Source organism: Hipposideros armiger, unplaced genomic scaffold (assembly GCF_001890085.2).
Source record: "Hipposideros armiger isolate ML-2016 unplaced genomic scaffold, ASM189008v1 scaffold_1354, whole genome shotgun sequence".
Classification (NCBI taxonomy): Eukaryota; Metazoa; Chordata; class Mammalia; order Chiroptera; family Hipposideridae; genus Hipposideros; species Hipposideros armiger.
In genome coordinates, this window is record NW_017732704.1 from 216,328 (window position 1) to 240,136 (window position 23,809).

The window sequence follows — 23,809 nt, forward strand, 5'->3', positions numbered from 1 at the left end:
TTAAAAAGCTTAAAAATTGATTTTACATTTACTGGATTAGAGCAGGATTTGTTAATTGCCATACTTCAGACAATATCTCTTTTCTAACATTGCATAAAATGTCACAAGGTTAAATGAGGTTTACTCCTTATTTTAAAATTGGCCTGTGCTTTGCTTTCAGGAAGAGATTTTTATAACATGATTATTATCATTGTTATATTCAGTTTTTTCTCTAATGTTTGATGACAAGATGTCCTGTTTGTAGACGTTTTTGCAAGAGTTTGATCAAAAACATTGTAGAACCCATGTAGACAGCAATCAAAACTGTTCTCAAAGACAAATGAACATGACTTGAAATCTTAGCATTATCTTTCATTCCACTTTCTCCTTCCTCACCTCTGATTATTCATCAAACATAAAAGTTCTCCTTTTGACCTCAACGGCTTCATATTTGTGTGCACATTGGAACCTTGTCAGTTCCCCCCAAAACCCACCCTGTTCCCCACTGCTGTGCCTGGACTTCCACTGCATCCTCTGGGATGGATGTGTCCCCTGTGCCTGGGGGACACCAACTCACAATTCAAAGCTTCATTCAAGCCTTATGTCTTTTATGGAAGTTTCCTGAATTACCACCTTCACTGCCAGATAAAATTAATCCCTCCTTCATCTATGCTTCTCTGTAACTGCCTGATCAGCCTTCTTCCCATATGAGAAAAACCACATGAGTCCTGTGACTGTCCTTGCAACCAGTCTGCAATGTGTCCATCAACCAATAATTTGATATTTCTTCAAACTAACAACATTAAAAACATTTTTTTAAAGAACAGGAAAAAACTAACTTTCCACTAATAAAAATCAAATATATCTTTCTGTATGTACAAAATAGGGATTTATGTCATATGCAAATATAACGTTAACTCAGGTGGAATTTTTTATTTAGCTTTCACATCACTTACAACTGAATAGCATTAGGAATCATGCTCACTAAAGATAGAGGTTACATATAAATATCATAAAAAGCCTTCTCTAAAATATCTTTCTGAAGTTCTTTGTTCTGGCTTTCATTCTGTTTCATCAACATACTTTCATACCATGTTTTTAATAGCTTTGTGTCCAATAAATAATACCAGAGAATTATTGGTAAATAATTAATTGATTTTCAATAAGATAAATAGATGGTCTTAATTTTAAATACTAAAAAACTATATATACCATTATTTTCAAGATTACTGATGACCAAACATGTAATTATTCACAATAAGACATAATTCATACTTTATATATTGTTAATTATTTAGGCTTGTATTAAAGAAGTTTTCAGTATGAATTAATTCAAATGGTATAAACATGTAAATTAACAAGTTATTCTAAGATAAACATTGCCTTTGAGAAATTCATTTTTCTAATTGAATTTAAACTGAGATATTGATAATCAGCCTAATAAAAATCTAACTGTAAGACGAAAACTCCTATTTTGATAGGTTTCCCCGTACACCCCCCCTTGATGACTCCACCCATTCTAGTTCCAGCACAAATCTTGAAGTTAAACGACCTTGTGGCAAGGTGATTAAGCCCTAACGGCACGCTGGGACAGAGGACAGGGACACAGCAAATTTTGTATATTTGTTGTTCTTGCCTTTTAGTCTTCAGTCACTTAATAATCAGGTGGTTAACCAGGCAGTGTATTTCGTCAACTGGCACTTTTCATACTTGCTACTACTGCTTTATTGTTCCCAATTTAAACAAAAATTAATGTAATGTTTATTAATATTTTATATATATGTATATACTTGTGTACTTGTGTGTGTGTGTGTGTGTGTGTGTGTGTGTGTGTGTGTGTAGTATCCAGAGTCCTTGAAAATAGAGTATCTTGCTCCATGCATTGATAAGCACATCATTTTGATAGCTACCCTGTTAGAAGTCCTTAGTGACAAGACCAGCTGCACATTTGGCACAGATCCTGCAAATGCCAGATATGATGCGATGATGAAAAACTACCTAAAGTTAAAAAGCACAAGTCATAGAATCCTCAAATGTGTCTTAAAGCCCATCTACTTCAATTTTACAGGGTATTTTGAGGGTATGTGAAGGACATATCTCTCAGAAAAAAGAAGGGACTGGTTGGAACATACAGCTTTGAACAAGGAGATTCAAAAATTACAAAGTACTTTGTTTTCTGTCACATAGCATTTTTTAAAATATCAAAATAGCACTGGAATAGAACATAAAATGTCTATGTTTATCAATAGAGTATTTTTTAATTGGCAGTTTATAGTACAATGATATCAGTGACCTGGTTTAGCCTCAATCGTTTTTATAGATCAGGAGACTGAGGCTGTTCTCCAGGCCTGTTCCTCCTGAAAATAAAAGCAGCTACATCCAGAACTAACAGCTGAGCACCTCGGCACCAAGAATGATTGAGAGATTTCTGAGGAATGAATCTGTCTCTTTTGCCTCTCAAAAATCCTGTTGAGTAGTTAAAACAGATACGATTTTAAAACAGATATGTGTCCCCAGAAGGCACAGATTGATGGAGTAGTCAGAAAATTGGTATCAGAGCCAAGACTAGAACCCAGGTGTAATGAATCTTTGACCAATACTTTCTGCTGTAACATAATTTTCCAAATTAAGAGTAAACAAACATGTACTGCTTCAGAGTTTACACTGGAAGATGACAACTAACTTCTAGTTAAAAATGATTTCTTATTTCCCATTTCGCAATGGAAGTCTGGATAAATAGAATGTAGTAGGTACATACAACAGAATGTCATTCAGTCTTAAAAAGGGAGGAAATCCTGCCACATGCTACAACATGGATAAACCTTGAGGACATTATGCTAAGTAAAATAAGCCAGTCAAAAAAAAAGCCAAACACTGTATGAGTCCACTGATATGAGGTATCTAAAATAGTAAAATTTATAGAAACAAGAAGTAGAATGGTGTTTACCAGGAGAAAGAAATGGGGAGCTGTTGTTTAATGGGTACAGAGTTTCAGATTTGTAAGATTTTCATCTTACAAATTACAGGTTCTGGAGATCTGTTTCACAACAATATGAATGTACTTAACACCACTGACCTGTACACTTAAAAATGGGTGCGGTAGTAAATTTTGTATTATGTGATTTTACCACAATAAAAATAAATGTAATCTCAATGATATATAAAACTGGTTAGTAACTGGCAGAGTCAAGACTTAGGGTGGGATTCAAATCCTCGTTCTCGTATCCTGGCTGCCCCTGCACCGGCTGTTTCCCCACTAATCTCTGTGTGGCTGACTGCCACCTGCGTGACTGCAAGCCGGTTGCAATCACGTGTCAGCATTCCTGTGTGGGACAATCAAGAGTGAGCAAAGACCCCGTAGGACAAAGCCTGAGGAAGCAGAAGCCCCTCTTTGCCATACTTGGAGTCCAATATCCCAAAGGAAAACATTGAACTACCTTTCTTTACCACTGAAAACAAGTGACCAGTATAGGCCATTGGTCCACTGACTTGGCCATTTTATTCCCTTTTTTAATGGTTACTTATTGTCCAGGAGATACGGCCATTGAAAGACAATGCTCATGCTCGGTAGTTACACAGTCATCTCCAAGAATTGAGGCCTGAGGATGCTTCACGCAGGTGGTGGGAAAACAGTTAATTCTAACAGCCCTACACTCAAACCAACAGTTTCTCAGTTGGCATGTTTACAAGGAAAGTTGGAAACCAAATGAAGGATAATTGCCCATTCTCAACAGGATGTGGCAGTTTTCATCTGTTTTTTATTTTTAAGCATCAGCAAAGCTTCCCAATAAGCTAAATGTGGAATGATTCTGAGAGGAATGATGTTAAAGCCTAAGTCTGTGTTATTCCCAAATACTGGATTAATTCTTAAAATACAAACCACAGCGCCATGTGCTCTCCACTGATACCTTCCCCTTATCTACAGGCCTGCCTAGGCCTGCCTAGAATGATGCACACTAACAGACAAACAGTACCCTGAATAACTCATGGAGTTGAACAAGATTGGTTCAAATTTGAATAAAGCTAGTATCTGAGAAAGTTAAAACCTCAATTGTTAGGTTCCTTCTAATTTATGCTGATGGTTTTTGACATTAGATAGTGAGCGGACCCTGTTGTTTAATCTTTCTAGAGAGCTTAGTCACCTCACTTCTGTTGCTAGGATTTGTCTTTGGAGTCCACAGTTTTTCTAAATAAGGGAGTAGCTAATGGCATACCTTTTATAAGGACACAACATATTGCTACATTGTGTTTTCCATTTTCTTTTAAAGAAGTCTCCTTATGACAGCCAACGTTCCCTGGAAATTTTGTTTCATTCATGATACTGGGTTAAAGCAAACCTCTGTGGCGTACCTAAGCTACATTCAAAATCAGCCTTCTTCTCCAATATTAACCCCTCATCTTTGGACCAAGCCAGTGAGCTAAAGTTCTTTTTAAAAAATGAGCCACTTCCTTTGAGAAACTCAGTTCTTCAAATAAATATAACAATGCCAGATCCACGCTGGCAGACCTCCAGGTACAAACACAGGACTTCGTTCAGGAACTCTTCTACACAGGGACACTGGCGCTAGCTCTGGAAGCGTTGAGAGGGGGATGAGTTTTTAAGTCAAGGAAGTCTAATAGCAGACGTTAGAATAGATCAGGAAGGAAAGAGCCTAGAGGCAAGGAGGCAAGTCAGTAGGTCATAGTAACTGAGCAAGAAAAATGAAGACCTGCACTAAAATAGTGACAGTGGGGATGGAGGAAGAATAAATGGCTGAAAGAGCAAGGCTAGAGATAAAACTGCCACACCTTAGCAAACTAGTTAATGTGAGGTACAGAGTAGGAGGAATTTTATCATCCACCCTCCTAAAGTGAAAGTGAGGTCGCATTTCTCACCTGCTCACAACCCTCCAGTAGCTTCCCAATCCACTCAGAGTCTACACGTGATTCATTGACTTGTAAGGCGGCATGTCACCTGATTTGTCCCCATCGCGCCCCAGCTTACTGGGTTTCCTTCCATCTCAGTGCCTATGCACCGGCTTGTCCTTGTGCTCAGGGGTCTCTTCCCCACACCATTTTCTTCTATCCCCTGAGACTCCAGCTCAGACCTCCCTCCACCTCCTCAGAGAAGATTATTGGGGCTCCCTGCAGCGGCAGCACCTCATCCCCCAAAGTCACTCTACATCACCACGTTTGTCCTTTCTACAGCACCTATCAGTACCTAAAACTATTGTGTTTGTTTCTAACATGAGTATTGTCTCTCCCTTCTAGAACGTCAGCTCCCCTGGGACAGGGATCCTCATTACCACCAATGTCCACCATGTAACAGGTTCTTAAAAGATACTTACTGACCAACTGACATATGGACACACATAGATGTGTGTGTGCCTGTGTGCATGTGTGAGTGAGAATGTGTGCATGTGTGCGTGTGTGTGTTTGCACAAATACCATATATATACATATACTCTATGGTAAGAAATTATGGCTTGAAATTAAAACTATCAGACTCAGATACATCCAAGTGAAATTCTTGTGCTGAGGTAAAAAGTATTAATTTATATGTTTAATGACAGAATCATTCTATATTGAACTCTACAAGAGCTATAAATACTTCTGATAGAGGAGAATTTGATTGAGATAAATACTCCTCTAGAAATAAATTTCTAACCCACAGCATCTAAAGACAAACAAGCTACACCTCAATTTTGTCCCAAGAATTTGTAGATTAAAAGCCATGTTTTGGAATCATGGGACGAAGAGAGCTGGCATGCTCACACCACCCACACCTATATTTTCAGTTGCATTATTAGGAAATGAGATGGCTTTTTTTAGTAGGAGTGGTAGGCGTATTTCAGAGAAGACTACTTTTTGCACGAGACCTGCTAGCCCTGATGGAGTCGAGCTATTTTAGGATGAAGAGGAAAGGATCTTCAGGTTCTAATCCCAAACCATGATTCTTTACACACCTCACAGGGTTGTCAAAAAGGCCAAGTAGTCACGGGACATGGAGTAGAGAGTGGGAATGGAATCAATGGAATTGTAATAGATAAGCATGATATCGGGGGTGGGAGGGCAGTAGATGGGGGAGGGGAGTTGTTACTTTATGAGGGTGAAAAGGGTAACTATTGCATTGTTCTGTACACTTGAAACTAACAATAAAAAATTAATTAATTAATTAATTAAAAAGGCCAAGTAAGTTAATGTTATTTTTATCAACTTTACCTACATTCTATTTTCACATCATTTTTGGATTTGAAATTTCATTGAGGGCCCAACCTGGATCTCTCTGAGTTCTGTATATCATCAGCAGAGTTCCAATGACCTCTCTGCTAAAGCAGCACTGGATATGCAAAGGCCATGGGGTAATTGGTCATGATGAACAATATGAGTGCTACTCACTTCCACATTTTCTTCCTAATTTAGAACTTAATCATTTGAAAACAATTATATCACTTGGGGGAAAAAATGGCTCCTCTTCAAGGAAAATGTATTCCATCAAAACCTGATTCCAGGCAATAGCACAGTTCCTCATCAGCTCTGTGGATCTCACTGCTAGGACCATCCTCATCAATGATGCTGAAATAGGCTAGGGGCATCACATCACTGAGCAGCTGAGGCCTCCCCTTCCCATGGTGCTCTGCCCATAGGGCTCCTTCAATGTGCTTCAACTCCTGGCATTGTGGCAGAAATAGTATGAACATTAAGTAGGAAGAGTGGTCCCACTGGTTCTCAGGGACACCAGTGAAAATCAGCCTTAGGCTCGCTGCTTCATGGTACTTGTCATTTCTGCTCCAGTAAACACAGACTAAGCCTACTAATCCAGGGAAATACAACATACACTGAAACAACTCAAAGATGAGGCAGATCATTTCAGTGATGTTTCAGTAATTTCAAATGAGGAAAACATAGAAGGTTATTTAAAAAGTTTTCTTTAAAGAGTCAAAAAAGGTAACTGTTTTCAGTATTTGATAATATCTAACCCAAAATTCAATTCCATTATGGACCAGCAACACAATTTCATCAAGATAATTTTGTAAGTGGTGCTTTTGTGTAAATGATTAGTTTATTAGATATTAAAAATAAAGTGGGATTGTTAAAGTTGTTCATAAAACAAAAATAAAACATATTCTTTACATAATTATTAAAGAGCCTGGCATTTTATTCAGACATTATTTCAAGTAAATTAATATACAAGCAATTAACTCTTCAGAATAAAGAATTGTGGAAATACTAAAAAGAATAAAATAATATTAAAATAATTTAATAGTAATAATAGTATTAGTACCACTATCCTTAAATGCTTATATTATCTTCAACAAGAATGTATATTTACATAATTCACACATATTTAGACTTGTTATATTTCACTCAGCATTACTCAATATGTTCGATAATTTTATGTAGTCTTTATCATTTCAATAGCTCTAAGCTATGTTATTTTCCCTCGTTTTCCTTTTTAAATGTTACCCTTTTCTAATATGTTTTGAAATATATTTAATGTTCTCTCCTTTTACGTTTCAGAATGATTTGAAGTATTTTAATATCACTCAGATTAATATAAAAACATCTGACAGACATTACTCATTCTATAATTATTAGCTCATAATCACATGATCAAATACAAATTTATTTTTATTCCCTTTATTTAAATAAAAAATTCAAAATGGGTCCTTTTCTCCTTTCTAAAACTCATTCTCCCACTCCAAATATATAACTTTCTACAGAGGTTTAGTATTTCTACATTAAAATTTTTACTTTTATATTTTGCTTTCGTTTCAACAGGTAAGTGACTCAGAAATAATTCACTTCATTATTATGGTTATGTCAGTAAACATTAATTCATCACACACACACACACACACACACACACACACACACACCTTTTATTATCATGTTATCTCTAAAATGAATGGTTCTTTTCTTTTGTAATCATAAGACCATTTTCCAAAAACCTCCCTAATCAAAAGTTTTTCTCTCCCCTTCTCTAAATACCCAAATACCTCACCTCAATTTTGTTTTTTTCTGGAGTTCCAGATAAATTTTCTTCAGTAACATCTACAAAAATATGTATTTTTATAGTAAGTATTCTCAAAGTTTGTATGTCAGAGGATGTGTTTCAGCCGTTCTCACATATGAATGGTAGCACAGCTGAAGAGCTGTATTAGAACACATTCTTCTTTTCTTTAAAGATTTAAAGTTATTTCCATGATTACTTTTCTTGACTGGTGCTATGAAGAAGTCCAACATTTTCTTGATTTTGGTTCCTTTGATGGCCACATTTTTTTCTGCATAAAAGTTTAAATGATGATTTTATGTTTTAAATTTAGTGACATTTAGGGAATATACATTGCTAGAGGGGGTGCTTATGTGCTTGTTTTTTTAAAGGCCTATGTTTAGACAATCTCATAAATTAATCCTGGCTGCCTAAAAGAAATCAATTATTGAGCACAGATACTGACAAAAAGTGGCAGGGATTTTAATGAGAATTAAGAAATCCCTTTGTCATGTTATATGTGCAAAGCTCTGGTTCTCTGTGTCTATGAATGTATTTTCTCAAATATTTTCTATGGTTTGATAGTTTCAATTATTCCTAGCTTTGACCCCATTTCACCCTGCTTTTGTGACATAGAAAAAATATCCTTAAATTGGAGGTCTAGAGCTTTCTTTCTCTTGATGAGTAATAAAGATAGACATAGAGAAAACAAGAGCAAGGGTGAGCCATTGGGTTACATAGCAGGGAGAAATGACCCAGCTGTTCAAAGGGCCCATTGATTAAACCATCCACAAATGAATAGAATAGTGCTTCAAGGTCAATGCTTTGTGTCACCAGACACATTGTCATAGGCAGAAATACTTTTTTTTGCTGTCAACTTTGCTTCTGTTGATTTTCTCCTCCACTGGAGGAGAAGCAAGAACAGAAAGGCTGCTTAAAAGGTTGGTACAGTCATTAAAGAGTCACCTGAAATAGCCTTGAAAACCCCTGCATACATTATCTTTTTTTCTCACTAAGAAAGTCTGAGTTAAACAGAGAAATTTCTGAATAGAAGACTACTACTTTTCAGTGTAAGAGGTCACGGCAATGCCTACTTCTGCCATGAAAAAGATCAGAGGAAAATCTGACCACAGAGGTCTCATGAGGTAGAGGCATTTCTCTACATCTCAGATGAAAAATCTTCAGTGATTTTAGTGCCTTTCAGAAATCTTGTAAATTCCCTGAGTATGAACTATGTTAAAATCTAAAAATAATCACTTCTTAAAATGTCTCAGAACTAAAGGATTTCAAGTAGATTTCATTTTCAATTTGAGTCTCTTCCAACCAGCAAGTCTTGCAACAATAATGTGGGTAAACCAAGCCACAACATTTATTAGCCCAAATCACTTGGATATGTCTATTTCCCATATCATCTGCTCTGCCACCTCTCAATAGCAACTGAAGCTCTCCTCACCCTGGAGCAGAAACAAAGATTTAAACATCATTCTAACTTTGGTTGAATCCAGTTTGGGGGAGAAAACTGTGATTAAAAGAGTGGGGCTAGGAAGCAGGGAGTCACTGGACTTGGAGGAGCTGGGCAGAAAGAGGGGGTCCAATAGAGGAATGTGACCTTTTGCCAGGTTAGCGGAAGCTCCGCACTTGGAGGCATTTGACAGTGACCCACTCGCTCACCGTGCCCGGGGACCACTAGATGTTGCTCATTCCTGGATACTTGTGCATGCCAAACAGCGAAGACACGGGTGCCTTCCATTAAGGTGGCAGCTTGAAGAGGTGGTTGGAAAGGAATACCACTCGAGAATCGTCCTAGGAGTAGAAGCAACTCTGGACACATTACCACATTTTCAAACATGTATAGACATTTTTCACAATTGAATTTTTATTGCATATAGATTTTGTGTACTGTTTTGTGTACTGTTTTTGAACATAACCACTGTTTCTCACTATTAAATTTTCTTTAAAAGAATAACTAAATAGAATACTTAATAGCCACATAATGTTCTATCCCATAACTTACTGCAACTACCCCCCTATTTGGCTGTTAACAAACATAAAAGACTGGGATGAACATTTTAATACATAAATTTTAGAATATTTCTCCAAGGTAGGGCTTTGGGAAAAGTTAATTATTGGGTGAGAGTAAATATACAGTTTTATGGCTTGTAATGCATATTGCCAAATGCTTTCTAGAAGAATCTTAAGAAATTCTTCTCCCATCAGGGTTTATGTGAATGATCAGATCATACCATCAACGCAAGCATTGAGTACCACTTTCTTTTAACATTGCTTATTTGATGAGTTGAAATGATATTTATTATAGTCTTCTTTTACATTTCTTTATTTATGAGATTGAACATTTTTCATATGCTCATTATCTGTATATATATCTTTCCTGATATGTCTGTTTCTATACCTAGAATCTCTTATTGATTCATGTGAGTGTATCATATATTAAAAGATAGAAACTTTTTGCCTCATTTTTGTTACAAAATTATTCCATTCATTGTTCAAACTTTAATTTTACAACAGTTTTGACATTGAGTTTTTCATCCCTTGACATTTTATTTTTAGTCATTCCGTTATATAGAGACCAAATAGATAAATACCTAAATAATGTTTACCCATACAGAGATCAAATAAATAACTGAATTAAACCATAGGCTTTGCTATGGTATTTTTTTCTTTTCATTTTGTAACAGATTGTCCCTGGAATTTTTTGGATGCATTACAATCAATATTGCTGTACAACAAACCACCCCAGGGCAACTCATCTCTGCTCCAAGTGCGGCAGTGGGGCAGCTAAGGAGATGCACAGCCAAGATCCTCTTTTCGAAGAAAGATTTGCCATCAGCTATGGGGTGTGTGGTCGGTGGACACCCCCCGATGTCAGGTCCTTCGGGGTCTGCCTCAGCTACAGAAAGCTGCCTCATCTGAGATCACATCCTTTCCAGAACACCTCACACCTCATGACTGAGTGAGACAGGGATATGAAGCTCCGGCCATCTCAGCTCCACCCTGAACAAACGTGATAGGCAAATCGCACTGAAGAGCTTCACGCCTGGTTGGCGAAGGCTTTGCTGGACTTTCACGGCAGTTTAGATTCTTCTTCTGCCCAATCTTGTTCCCTGCCTCACACCGGTGGTGAAGTCTAACCACTTGTACCATTAATTCCATCTCAGTGTTTGCTTCCAGAGAACCTAGCCAGCAGCAGGCAGCTCACTCGCGTCTTGGAACACCGTCTCTCAGGATGGCTCACTCCTGTTGCTGGCAAATGGGGTGGCTGGAAGCTGAGCGCTCCAGTGGGGCTGTGGACTGCGAGCTCTAATTTCTTTTGACATTGGACTGTCTTAAAATTCTTACCTGGGGCCTGCCGAGTGGCGCGATGGTTAAGAACTGGCTTGGGACGCCAGAGGGCCCCGGTTCGGATCCCACATATGAGGACCAGTGACACTGCCCTCTGCAGCTAAGATGCTGAACAACAGCTCAACCTGGAGTTGGGCTGCCCTGAGTCACCGGCGACGGCGTAGGCTGCAGCCCCTGTGGCAGTGGGTTGCCATGGGCTACCGTATGTAGCCAGCAGCCAGCGTGAGCAGCCAGCAGCCAAAGTGAGCGGCCTTCCAGAAGCAGGCGACTGATCTGCCTTGCCCGGAAGAGCGCAATGATGGTGCCAACTTGGGCCAGTGAAGCGACGTCCTCCACAACTAGACTGAAGAACAAAAACAACAGCAACTTGTCTGTTCCCCTTCCCCCAATTCCCACTGCTGTTCCCATCCCCCCAATTACCCAATTAAAAAAAAAAATTCTTACCTGTATTAGACCATAATTTGAATGAGTTAACAGCAGATAATCTTTTTATTTTATTTCATTTCATAGTTAATATTCAACATAAATTTTTCAAAATAGGTATGTGGGTTTTAATTGTTACAAATATTTGAAATATTTGAAATATTCAGTATGTGTAACTGAAACCAAATGAATATTCAGCAACAGAGCTATGTCCAGGCTGACAGTATGGGAACACTGCTCTTCACACAACCAGAGGCACTACAAGGTCGGAATGAGGGCACTTTTCTTCACATGGGAATGTCCCCCCATTTTATTAGAGTTAAAACCACCAAAATCCTGGGGGATTTGAGATCCCAGCTTGTGGATGCTGCCACTGTTTATAAAGAGACTTAATGGGTACAACATTTTCAGGAATCATTTGGGGAAGATTCCCAAAATTGAAATATCAATTGAGTTTTATTTCATTAGCTCACAACATATTTTCCAAGTTATCCCATCTAATTATGCCATTTACAAGGAGATAGACTTGAACATAACTGCTGCCTTCTATATACCTTTTTAACATATCCTTGGGAAAACGCTCTGTTTTTAAAAAGCACCATGTGCTGACTCATGGGAGCTTTGGTAATTCTTTATGACTTTTAGATATTTTTCTGAGGCACTTGGATCTAGCTCCTCATTACTCATGTGAAATTGGTTTGATGCAGTTCTTTTGCTTTGAGAGTACTAGTGAACACCCTTAGATTTGCTTCTTGCTCATCAAAGTCTTTTGAATTCTGTTCCCAGTCTCCAGAGGCGGTGGCATCTGCACACCATGCCCCTACGCTCTACCCTACCTTATCATCAAGACACTCTTCCATGCAAACTATAATTTAATATATATATAGTCACGGGATGTGGAGTACAGCATAGGGAATAGAGTCCATGGAATTGTAACGCTATATATGATGTCAGAGGGGTGGTAGATTGGGGGTGGTTATCACATTGTGAGGGGTATAAATGTCTAACTATTGTTTTGTACACCTAAAATTACATCATCATCATAATAATAATAATGACGATGATGATGATAATGATGAACCTGCTAACTTACAAGGGAGCTGGCCTCACATTGTCTTGGAAGTACCTGCTGGGTACAGAGCACAGCACTCAAGTTAAAGGGGACACAAAGGACAGAAAGGATACGGTTCAGCTCTTGGGAATGTACTTGAGGTGAAGAGAACAACAGACAGAAACTGAAGCCTATTTTCCAAGGCAACTTCCTCCATTATGCGCAAGTGCAGATTCCAGATGAAAACTGAGACATTCTTGGTATCCTGTGGTCTGTCAGAGGATATCATAATGCCTATTACTGATAAGGGTACTGAAACTGGAGCAGGACTGACTAATCCCATTTTTAAAAGCTACTTATCAAACCCTCTTCCATTTTGACTCCTCTTTGTCTAAACAAAGCCAACATTATTGTGCACTAAAAAATTGTTCTTCCTCAGGATACTCATGTGCTAGAGAACACAGATGTGTGTGTGTGTGTGTGTGTGTATAAATACATCATTAAAGTGCACAAGAGAAATGAACTAATAATTAATTGTGAATATTTCCATATATATCTTATACACTAGGATAAATTACATAATATGGAGACATTCCGCAACACCTCACTGTCATTTAGACATTCAGAATGTGAAAAACTCTAACCCCGCTTGTCCACCTGAAGCTCCCTGAGATGCCTCCTGCAGCTCAAAAGTCAATGGCTGAAGCTGCGTGAAGATCAGAGCTTCTTCATGTGCCAAATTCTGTTAAAGATTTAATCCCTAAACCTAGTTAACTCCCAAGCCATATCATCTGGGATTTGGAACTGTTCTCAAGTCTAAAACAGGAGCCAGCCAGATCTCACCAGATTAAATGTAGCATACCAATCTGTGAATGAAGGGTTCTGTGGCCAGGTAAGTTTGGGAATCCTAGGTACAACATTTCCCCCTTAGAAAAAATAAAATTTAGCATTTAAGGCTCTGATAAATATGTCAGCTAAAAAAAAAAAATTGTTTGACTCTGTTTAACCCAGTATTTTCCAAACTTCTTTAGGCAAAGAATTCCATTTCATATCTGCTGCCATCCTACAGAAAGAGAGTTCTGGAGAATATTCATAGAGAAATATTGATTATCAAACCTCCGCTTAATAAATACTTAGTAACTAAGCATCTTCTTCATGGCATCAGGCATCATCTGTGTCCTCAAGTAACTTTCAAGAAGTAGAGGAAATGGGAGATTGAAAAGCTAACTGCATTCCCAAGCAGAAAGAGTTCAGTACCATAGGAGAGGTCCAAAGAGCATGCAATTGGATTCCAAAGGAGAAAATAAATAAGGCCCATTAGATAAGAAAAGGCTTCCAAGATAATTTGGAATTAAAGGTCTGTATTAAAGGACAGGTAAGATTTTGCGATGTATAGGAAGGTGATATTACGTGGAGATGGTACCAAGGAAAGAAGCAAAAAACAAGAAAAAGAAAAGGTTTTGGGGAGTGTTGAAGAACAGATGCACTGGAATGTGTAGAGAAGCATAAAACTAAGCCAAATTAAGGCCAGATTGTTCCAGTGCTTAACTTTTATATTTAATGAGCACCTACTATATATCAGTGAAGCACAGTATGTCAATAATTAAATCAAGATATCTAACACATTTTGATAAGATTTTATGACAGAAAAAAGACAAAAATCTTTAAGAGTATGGAACATGTGTACTAAACATAGTCAAGTAGTGCATCCTTTTAAATTGTGAGTGCATTCTTAATTTAAAAGGGAGATGTTGAACTTTATTCTGGCAACCATGGGGAGCCATCTAAGTTTTGGTTTTTTAAGGGATCAATTGAGTCAGATCTCTCTTTTCAAAACTCAGGGGCAGTTGCAAAGATGGTTGGAAGAAAAACAGATAGGAGGCAAGAGATGCAATTAGGAGTAAGCTATTGCATTATAAACCTAGTAAAGTTTATACCCACCAAACTTAAGGCAGAGTCAGCAATAGAAAAGAGGAGCAGATGGATATAAAAGAAATTCAACATGTTGTAATGACCAATTAGATGCAGAGTTACAGAAAAGGGAAAAGGAAGACAGTTTCCCAATTTCCCATCGAGATAATCAATTAAAGAGTTAATTTTATTTCTACAAATACTTTTTAACAAAATATCAGTAGACATGGAATACAAATGTTCTAAAGATGCATTAATCACCTAGTTTCATTCAGACACACACACACACACACACACACACACACACACACACACACACACACACACACACACAGCTACTCCTCTGTATACAGTTACTGTAATCCAGAGTAGCCAATCTAGTCATGGTGGAGCAGAATAAAACATTAGAGTGGTTTCAGTGAAGTTCCCCAAAAAGTTTTATTTTCTCTGATCTTTTATAGAAAATCCTTGAAGCTCACTAGACATTTTTACTTAAGAATTTGTTTCTTACAAATGCCTTTCCTTGCAAGACAATTGATCACTGTTCAGCAATTGCTAAGTATTTTTTATTTTGTGAGTGTCCTATCTTTGTAGAATATTTTGTAATGTGTTTTCATTTTCTTTTTGTTGTGTGTGAAAAGAAATTCACCTATTTAGTCATGACCCCTAAAATCCCGTGTGATCTTTGTATAAATAATGAAAAATATTTTTAATTTAATATATTTTTTTCTTTTTATTAGTTTCAAGTGTAAAAAGCAATGTAGTAGTTATACATTTACACCCCTCACAAAGTGATAGCCCCCCCCAATCTACTACCCCTCTTACATCATATATAGCTGTTACGATACCACTGACTATAATCTCTATGCTGTACTTTACATCCCATGACTATATATAGAGGGGAGCAAAAAAATGTATACAGATTTTAAGAAAGGACAAAACTGTATTAAAGTTGTAATACTCAATATATACCAATAACAAAAGATGAATACATGTCACGTCTGACTTTTGCAATTACAAGAGGTGCTCAAAGTGGTTACCATCAGTGTCTAGACACTTCTGATTATGGTGAACTACTGCTTGAGCACAGATAACATCTCTTAAAATGTGTATAAATTTCTTTTGGCACCATCTGTATATACTGTGGGTACCAAAAAAATGTAGACACATGACATGTATTCATCTTTTGTTATCGGTATATATTATTACAATTTTAATACAGGTTTTCAAATGTGTATACATTTTATTGGCACCCTCTGTATACAAGGACACACAATTAAGTTCACAAACTCATCCTAGAAAAAGTGCTACATACCTAATTGCTGAATATCACTAAGGTCACCTTTGAAGTACTCCCCCTAGGAAGCTATGCACCAACGCTAGCACCTAGTCCACCCTCCAGGCAATTTTGGAATTCTTTTTCTGGAATAGCCACCAGAGCTGTTGTTGTATTACCTTTGATGTACCAATTACATCAAAATGTCTTCCTTTAAATATTTCCTTTATCTTTGGGTAAAGAAAGAAGTCAATGGGGGCCAGATCAGGTGAGTAGGGAGGGTGTTCTAATACACTTATTTGTTTACTGGCTAAAAACTCACTCACAGACAGTGCCGTGTGAGCTGGTGCATTATAGTGATGCAAGAACCATGAATTGTTGGTGAAAAGTTCAGGTCATCTCATTTTTTCATGCAGCCTTTTCAGCACTTCCAAATAGTAAACTTGCTTAACTGTCCAATTGGTACAAATTCATAATGCATAATCTCTCATATCAAACAAAAGGTTAACAACATCATTGCAACAAGTTCACAAACTTAATTGTCAGACTTCATGTGTGTGTGTCTGTGTGTGTGTGTGTGTGTGTGTGTATTTAATTATAGTTGACATTCAATATTATTCTACTTCAGCTTCAGCTTTGGTTTATAGTGCATTGGTCAGGCATCTACACAGTCTATGAAGTGATCCCCCCTGATAAGTCCAGTACCCATCTGGTACCCTACATAATCTTTACAATATTGATTATATTCCTGATACTGTATTGCATATCCCCATGACTATATTGTGACTACTAATTTGTACTTTCTAACCCCTTTACCTTCTCCTCTATCCCCAACCCCTTCCACTTAGCATCAGTTTTTTCTCTATATCTCTGGGTCTATTTCTGTTTTGTTTGTTCATTTATTCTATTCTTTAGATTCCACATACTGGGTTGTCGGAAAAGTCATGATGCATGTTTGCAACAGATGGCACGAGTTCATTTTTGGAAGTACTAGAGTCATTTGCATCTATGTTATTGCTATGTCATTTGACAGCTGACAGTTCTAACTTCATTCTAAAAAAATTGAGCGATTTGGTTGAGTTTTGGAGATTTTACAACAAGTTGAAGATGGAAGTCCAAACTGCATTTTTGCCATATTTTACTGTTTTACTTCCATAAAGGGAAGAACTCATGTCAGTTTGTGAAAAGTTGCATAAAGTTTATGGTCATAATGCTCTACAACAACGTCAGTGCCAACGATGGTTAATGAAACTCTGTGTTGGTGATTTTATTCTCAACAACACTCCTCGGTCAGGGAGGCCCACTGAGGTTGATGACTACAAAATAAAGGCACTGATCGAGTAAAACCCACATTACACAACATGAGAGATTGCAGAAACATTGAACATCCATCATTCAAGCGTTCATGACCACCTGAAGAAGCTGGGATACATGAGCAAGCTCGATATTTGGGTTCTGCATGAACTCAAAGAACTTCATTTGACAGCGCATATAAACATCTGCAATATGCTCATTAACATGAGGAAAATGATCCTTTTTTGAAGTGACTGATAACTGGTGATGAGAAGTGGATTGTTTACAACAATGTGGTGTGCAAACGATCTTGGTCCTGATGTGATGATTCACTTCAAACAACATGGAAAGCAGACATTCATCAGAGGAAGGTTATGCTCTCAGTGTGATGGGATTTAAAGGTGTCGTGTTTTTCGAGCTCCTACCAAGGAACCAAACAATCAATTCAAATGTATACTGTCAGCAATTGGACAGTTTGAACAAATCCATCATCCAGAAACGTCCAGAGCTTGTTAATTGTAAAGGAGTTGTGTTCCATCACCACAATGCGAGACCACACACGTTTGATTACCTGTCAAAAATTATTGGAGCTTGGATGGGATGTGTTGCCACACCCACCATACTCGCCTGACCTTGCGCCGTCAGACTTCTACTTGTCTCGCTCTCTTCAAAACTTCTTGCGTGGTATAACATTCAAGTCATATGAGGCTGTAAATCAGCACCTTGTTCAGTTTTTTGCAAATAAAGACAGGTCCTTCTATGAACGAGGAATTATGAAGCTCACTGAAAGATGGCAAAAGATTATCGAACAAATGGGCAATGTATCATTGATTGATCTTTGTTCTTTATATAAATAAATGACCTTTGAAAAACATAGACAAAATACGTCATGACTTTTCTGACAACCCAATATAAGTGAGATCATATAGCATTTGACTTTCTCTGTCTGACTTATTTCACTTAGCATAATATTCTCTAGGTCCATCCATGTCGTTGCAAATGGTAATATTTCATTCTTCTTGATGGCCAAGTAATACTCCATAGTGCAAATGTACCACAGTTTCTTTATCCAGTCATCTAATCAATGGGCATTTCGGCTGTTTCCATACCTTGACTATTGTAAATAATGCTGCAATAAACATAGGGGCACATGTATTTTTTTTCAAATTAGTGTTTTGGATTTCTTTGGATAGATACCCAGGAGTGGAATTGCTGGGTCATATGGTAGTTCTATTTTCAATGTTTTGAGGAACCCTCATACTGTTTTCCATAGTGGCTGTACCAATCTGCAATCCCACCAACAGTGCATGAGGGTTCCTTTTCTCCACATCTGTGCCAACACTTGTATGTTGATTTATTGATAATAGCCATTCTGACAGGAGGGAAGTGGTATCTCATTGTGGTTTTTATTTGCATGTCTCCGATGATTAGTGGCATTGAGCATCTTTTCATCTGTCTGTTGGCCATCTGTATGTCCTCTTAAAGGAATGTGTTTTCATTTTCAGCCCTTCTGTCTTCACCCAATTTTTTTCTGTTAAATATATATATAAATTTAGATTCTTGTAATCTCTTGCATGTAAATCATTTCTTCATTCTATTCTACTAACCATGAATAGTAAATCATTAAATGAATATTTGCTATTATAATTCACTAGAAATATAAATCCTATCTATTTTACAACTTTCTTTTGAAATCAGACTTACTTCAATTCACTTATTTATAATAGTTGTTTTAGGGCATCAAGGGTCAGAAATCTGTCAAAATAAGGATTACATGAACTTGATAATGCTTGTAAGGCACAGTGTCTTGCAAATAATAAACAGTCCTTCCATGTTACCTATCCCCTATTTAAGACAACACTAAGCAATTAAGCACTGTTTTAAGCCCTTTGGCAAGGGCGGGGAGTTTCTTCAACACCCAAATATCCAGGAAACCAGAGCTGGCATAGTTCATTGAACAAAGGAGCGTGCACAGCAGAGTTTGCCTAAAGCTGGTGGTCAAACTCCGTGAACATAACCAAGAAACCGCTTTAGAGGGAGAGGGTCATTTGGCTCTTTTATTACTTTATCAAGACAGAAATAGTGGACTTGAGGTAAGTCTCTTACCTCATTTAGGAAGGAAGAGGTAATTCCCTCTCCATTCCCTGACAAAATTGTTAATCATCAAATAAGCATAATTCCCGAGTAAAGAAAGATTTCTTCTAGGAATTTGGTGGCATTACACTTTCCCCTCTCTTATTCCACTATGCATAATTTCATCTTCTGGGAAGGGGCCCACAGAACTTTGCAATACCTACTGATTAACAACCACATTTCTATTGTGACTCATGAGGAGCAAGAATTGCCCTAGGTCCCACATTACTGGTAAAAGCCTGGGCCTTTTTCATCTTCTGAAAGCTTTTCTATCACATTCCACTTCCTTGATCTCTCCTATTAACTGGGATCCAACGAACGCAGTAGTCTCTGAAAAGTCAGAATCCTCTGGTTGGTGTTTCAGAGTTAAATAGAAGTAGGCAGGGTGTGTGTGCTTAGTGCTTGCCTGCCTTGCCAAGAGCTGGGATGACAACCTATCCAATAATCATGAAAAAGCATGAAAATCCAAATCCAAAATTGGGAACAAGTTTAGATTTTTCCTCAGTGGTCAGAAACCACCAATCACACATTCACAAAAATATGTGCAATATTTTTGCCTTGTCTGTTTTTGTTTAATTTAAGGGTCTCTACCTGATCTTCAATTCATTTTTTTTACCTAATAATGGCATGTAAGACACTACCATTTTAGTCTGATCAAACTGATTAAGTTCACAAATTGAGGAAGATTCTAATTTATTTCATTGTCTTTCAAGGATGATAATTTGATCCTTGATAAATTTTGTCCCTAAAATTTTATATTCCTTGGTGAAGGCCTTTAAAAAGCAAAGTTAGGGTCTTGGTGACCTTATGTGCTGGAGTTCAATTTCTGAGTTCAATTTGTTGACTTGTTTAAATTATCACTCCTGATGAGTTAACTCAATGATAAAACTTCTCAGCCTGTTTTCCCCCTCTGGCAGTTGTAAGTCAAATGACGTCTGTGGTCACGTGTCCCGGTTCATAACTAGAGTTTCACACTCTGGCTGATGCAGTCACAGGGCTCGATGATGGTCCATCAGATGCTGCTATGAGGGAGAAAGAAAGAGCAAGAGAAAAGGAAAAAGGGGCAGAGGGGATGGAGGAAGGGAGGAAGTGGGCAGAGAGGCAGGTTCTCGCCTTTAATAGAGTGAATTTCATCTAAACCTTTTGTTGGAAAAAAAGGGTCTGAAACTAAAACCAGGTTGTAAGCCTGTTTGTAGGAAAAACATCTCCATGGCACCTTCCAGTTCTAGTGCTCGGTTACTCTGTAGTTCTGCGGTGCTCTGTAGTCTGTGATTCTCACAGCGGCACGGGAAAGGCTAGTCTGAAAATAAACATTTGCAAGGCTATCTGCGTACAGTTCAGTAGCCTGCTTCTTTCATCCGGATATTTACCAACTGGTCTTTTCAATCAATGGTTTTATATATATGAAAATATTAATTTGTTATTTTTACAGTGAGAGAAATATAGGTTCCAATCTAACCCTTTCACAGGTTAGGCATTTACCATTATTCAGTCTCAAAAAAGGGGTAACAGGATAACAGCATTGCTAGAGTAATTTAAGGCATTTTCTTAAGTAACCTCAGATGTAGAGGTCCTGATCCTGGACTAATGTAATTAGAAATATTCATTCCTTCTTCCCCGTTGTAGCAGGCTTACCCTGATGCTCAGAGCCATGTTTAGCCTACTTCAGGCTACGGGTTTCAGCTCTTCCTTCTAAAAATATTAAAGTCTTGTTAAGCATTAAAAATCTTTAGTGCCTTGTTATTGGCCCTTTTCCACTTATTAAGAAGAAAATATATTCCCTTATTATTTTTCTTATTGAGTGGCCTACTTACAAGTAATAAGTTCCCTAGAGCTGCAAAAGTTCAAGTCGTGGGTGGATGATCAGTTTCAGCAACGTTATAGAAGGAATTCCTATATTATCTAATAAATTTTGCTTAATAATTACTAAGATTCATTTGTTTTGTGATTCTATTCTCCATCTTTTATTTTTGGATGTTCAAAAGCTCTTGCTTTCCTCTCCACAGGTTGCAACTCTTTTGTCACACAGTGTAAAGATTACAATTTCACACTTTACATTCTTCCCTGAACACAGAACCTAACTCCTATTACACATACTTTTTTCAACTGTACTTGATTTTTACTGAATTATTTTTTAAGTCAATCTTTCTACACCACTAGGTATAATATTATATTTTTCTAATATTCTTAATAATAATTTTTCTAACATCCTTAAATAATTTGAATTGCCCTCTTACAACTACAAGAGGAGGAAAACAAGACCGAGAAGTTCCATCATTGAATTAACTCACCAGGAGAGATGATTTAATATTGTTTTCTTGGAATTTTTTCACCCTAATGTAATTCCATCTCATGAGAACCACATGGTAATCCGAGCAAAACCATGAGATATGCTGGGAACTCTGCCAAGCAGGCTGAAGGGACCAACTTGTTCGGAGAGTAAATGGCCAGCATGAAGGCTGGGTCTGTCAAATCCCAGCTTACTTCTCACAGCATCTGTGGGAGATTACCTGGGTGTGAGGTTAGAGATACAAGGCAGGAAACAATACTCACAAGTGGGTGAATGTCATCACCCTAATTATGAAAAATAAGTTCCTTCTAAACAGGACCTCAGCCAAGTGCAGAAAGTGCTGGGAACAGGGTTCATTTCAATGGCAGGCATCAGGAAGTGTGTTGAGGTCACAGCTAAGGGCTCTCATCTGAGCCGGAAACTAAAGCAGGTGCCCTCATGAAGTGCCCTAAGATAAGTGCTCTAATGAAGGTGGCCACCTTCCCGGGAGAGTGTGCTTTGTTGGGTACAGGCTACACCGGGATCATCCCAAGTTCATGAATATGATCTGTTCTAATTCCAGTCAAGCATCTCACGTGCTCCCTGCCCCGGTGGAGCTGACTTGGGGCATTGCTCTCATCTGAGCCTTGGATAAAGAACATCTGTGATTATGACTTTGCTATATGCTAAAAAATGGATTGAAAGTCTGCCCTATAATGTTACATGTTTTCCAAGATCAGCTTTCTAAACACTCGTTTTATTTTCCAGGAATTTTTTTTTAGGTTTTCTCTCAGAATTACTAATTCTGCCCATTGATGATTGCTAATCTGAAGATTATGTTCTAATTTGAAGCCTTGAAACATTTTCCTGTTTGAAAAATGAGGTTAAGAACAGCATCTGCTGTATGTGTTTTTGGCTGCACTACTGGAGTTCACCAACAGGGTTTGTGACCCAGGACACTGACTGTCAACAAACGTTCACACAGTAAAATGACTCTCCTCACTCAGCACCAAGCCCTGTACCTAAATGTTTCAACAAGCTTCTCTAAAAAGGCTGACCCCTTTTCCCCTTTATAGTTTTCAGGTTGATTATAAACTCCAACTACAAAATTTCCCTTTCCTACCTGAAGAGGGATTCTCTATACTTATTTCTGGAGTCTTGATATAAAAGCTCATCTTAATAAAGGTTTATATATTTTTAATCAAGGATTTCAGTAAATATTCCATTTGCTCACTGATGAAACTTTAGACTGTACATTGCTTATTAAATTCTTTATGTAAAAATGTGTAACCATTCTCCTCTGGTGGTATGATTTTTAACCTCAGCAAGTCTCAGTTAATTATCTGTAGTTTGTAGTAGTGTAATGTTTGTAGTAGTACCTATCTCATAAAGTTGTGAGCATTAAATAAAATAATATATTAAAAAGGCATAGCTGTCTGTAATCTGTAGTTTTACCATTAGCATTGGCTAGTTGGTTTCTAATGGATAAACTAATTGGTTTCTCCCACTATGCTCCCCTACTTCCGATGGAGCATGAAAGTAGGTTTGCCAACACAGACGGATGAGTATCCTGTGGGGCCTGGGAAAGTGGCACCTCATGGCTGATGTCTGGGAGACTCATGTAGGGCCCCAAACCTGAGACACCTCTTACAGGGTTAGAAACTCAGTCCCAAGTTGCATAAACCGAGACGAGCAAGCCCAACTGAGAAGACGAGAATTATGGGGAGCTGCCGGGTCTCCATCTCAGAAAGAAGTCTTGCTAAGCCCAGGAGGAAGTACACAATCTTCTCAGACATTCTCAGCCCAGAAATGACATCACCCAAACCATCCCCTCCATCCACGCTGAAATATTAAAATATACCATGGACTTCTTTATCCCATGAAAACAATAGTGCAAATATGTGGGACCTAGAATAGACTAGGCTAAGGTTACATTCTTTGTGACTCTGAATCTTGGAGATATATGCTCTTTCATCTTTAACTTTCCATTCTATTTAAGTAAAACTGCTGGAGGTTTCAGAAGCACTCAGCAGGCCTGAGGATTGTTGATGGGTTTCAAGATTATGCTGTGTTTCAAACTCCAGTTAATTATAAGTCACTGTTTAGAATCTTTGTAATTGATTTGTATAAACATATAGCCAA

General features: G+C 37.8%; 1 long non-coding RNA gene across 1 annotated transcript in view; it reads left to right on the forward strand.

Moving 5' to 3' along the window:
• The window catches only part of LOC109377283 (uncharacterized), a 50,033-nt gene extending 26,493 nt beyond the window's left edge, over positions 1-23,540 (forward strand). The window contains exon 3 of the long non-coding RNA XR_002122848.1: positions 22,436-23,540. This is a non-coding gene — a long non-coding RNA (uncharacterized LOC109377283). The remainder of the gene's footprint in view (positions 1-22,435) is intronic.
• Positions 23,541-23,809: the final 269 nt, after the last annotated feature.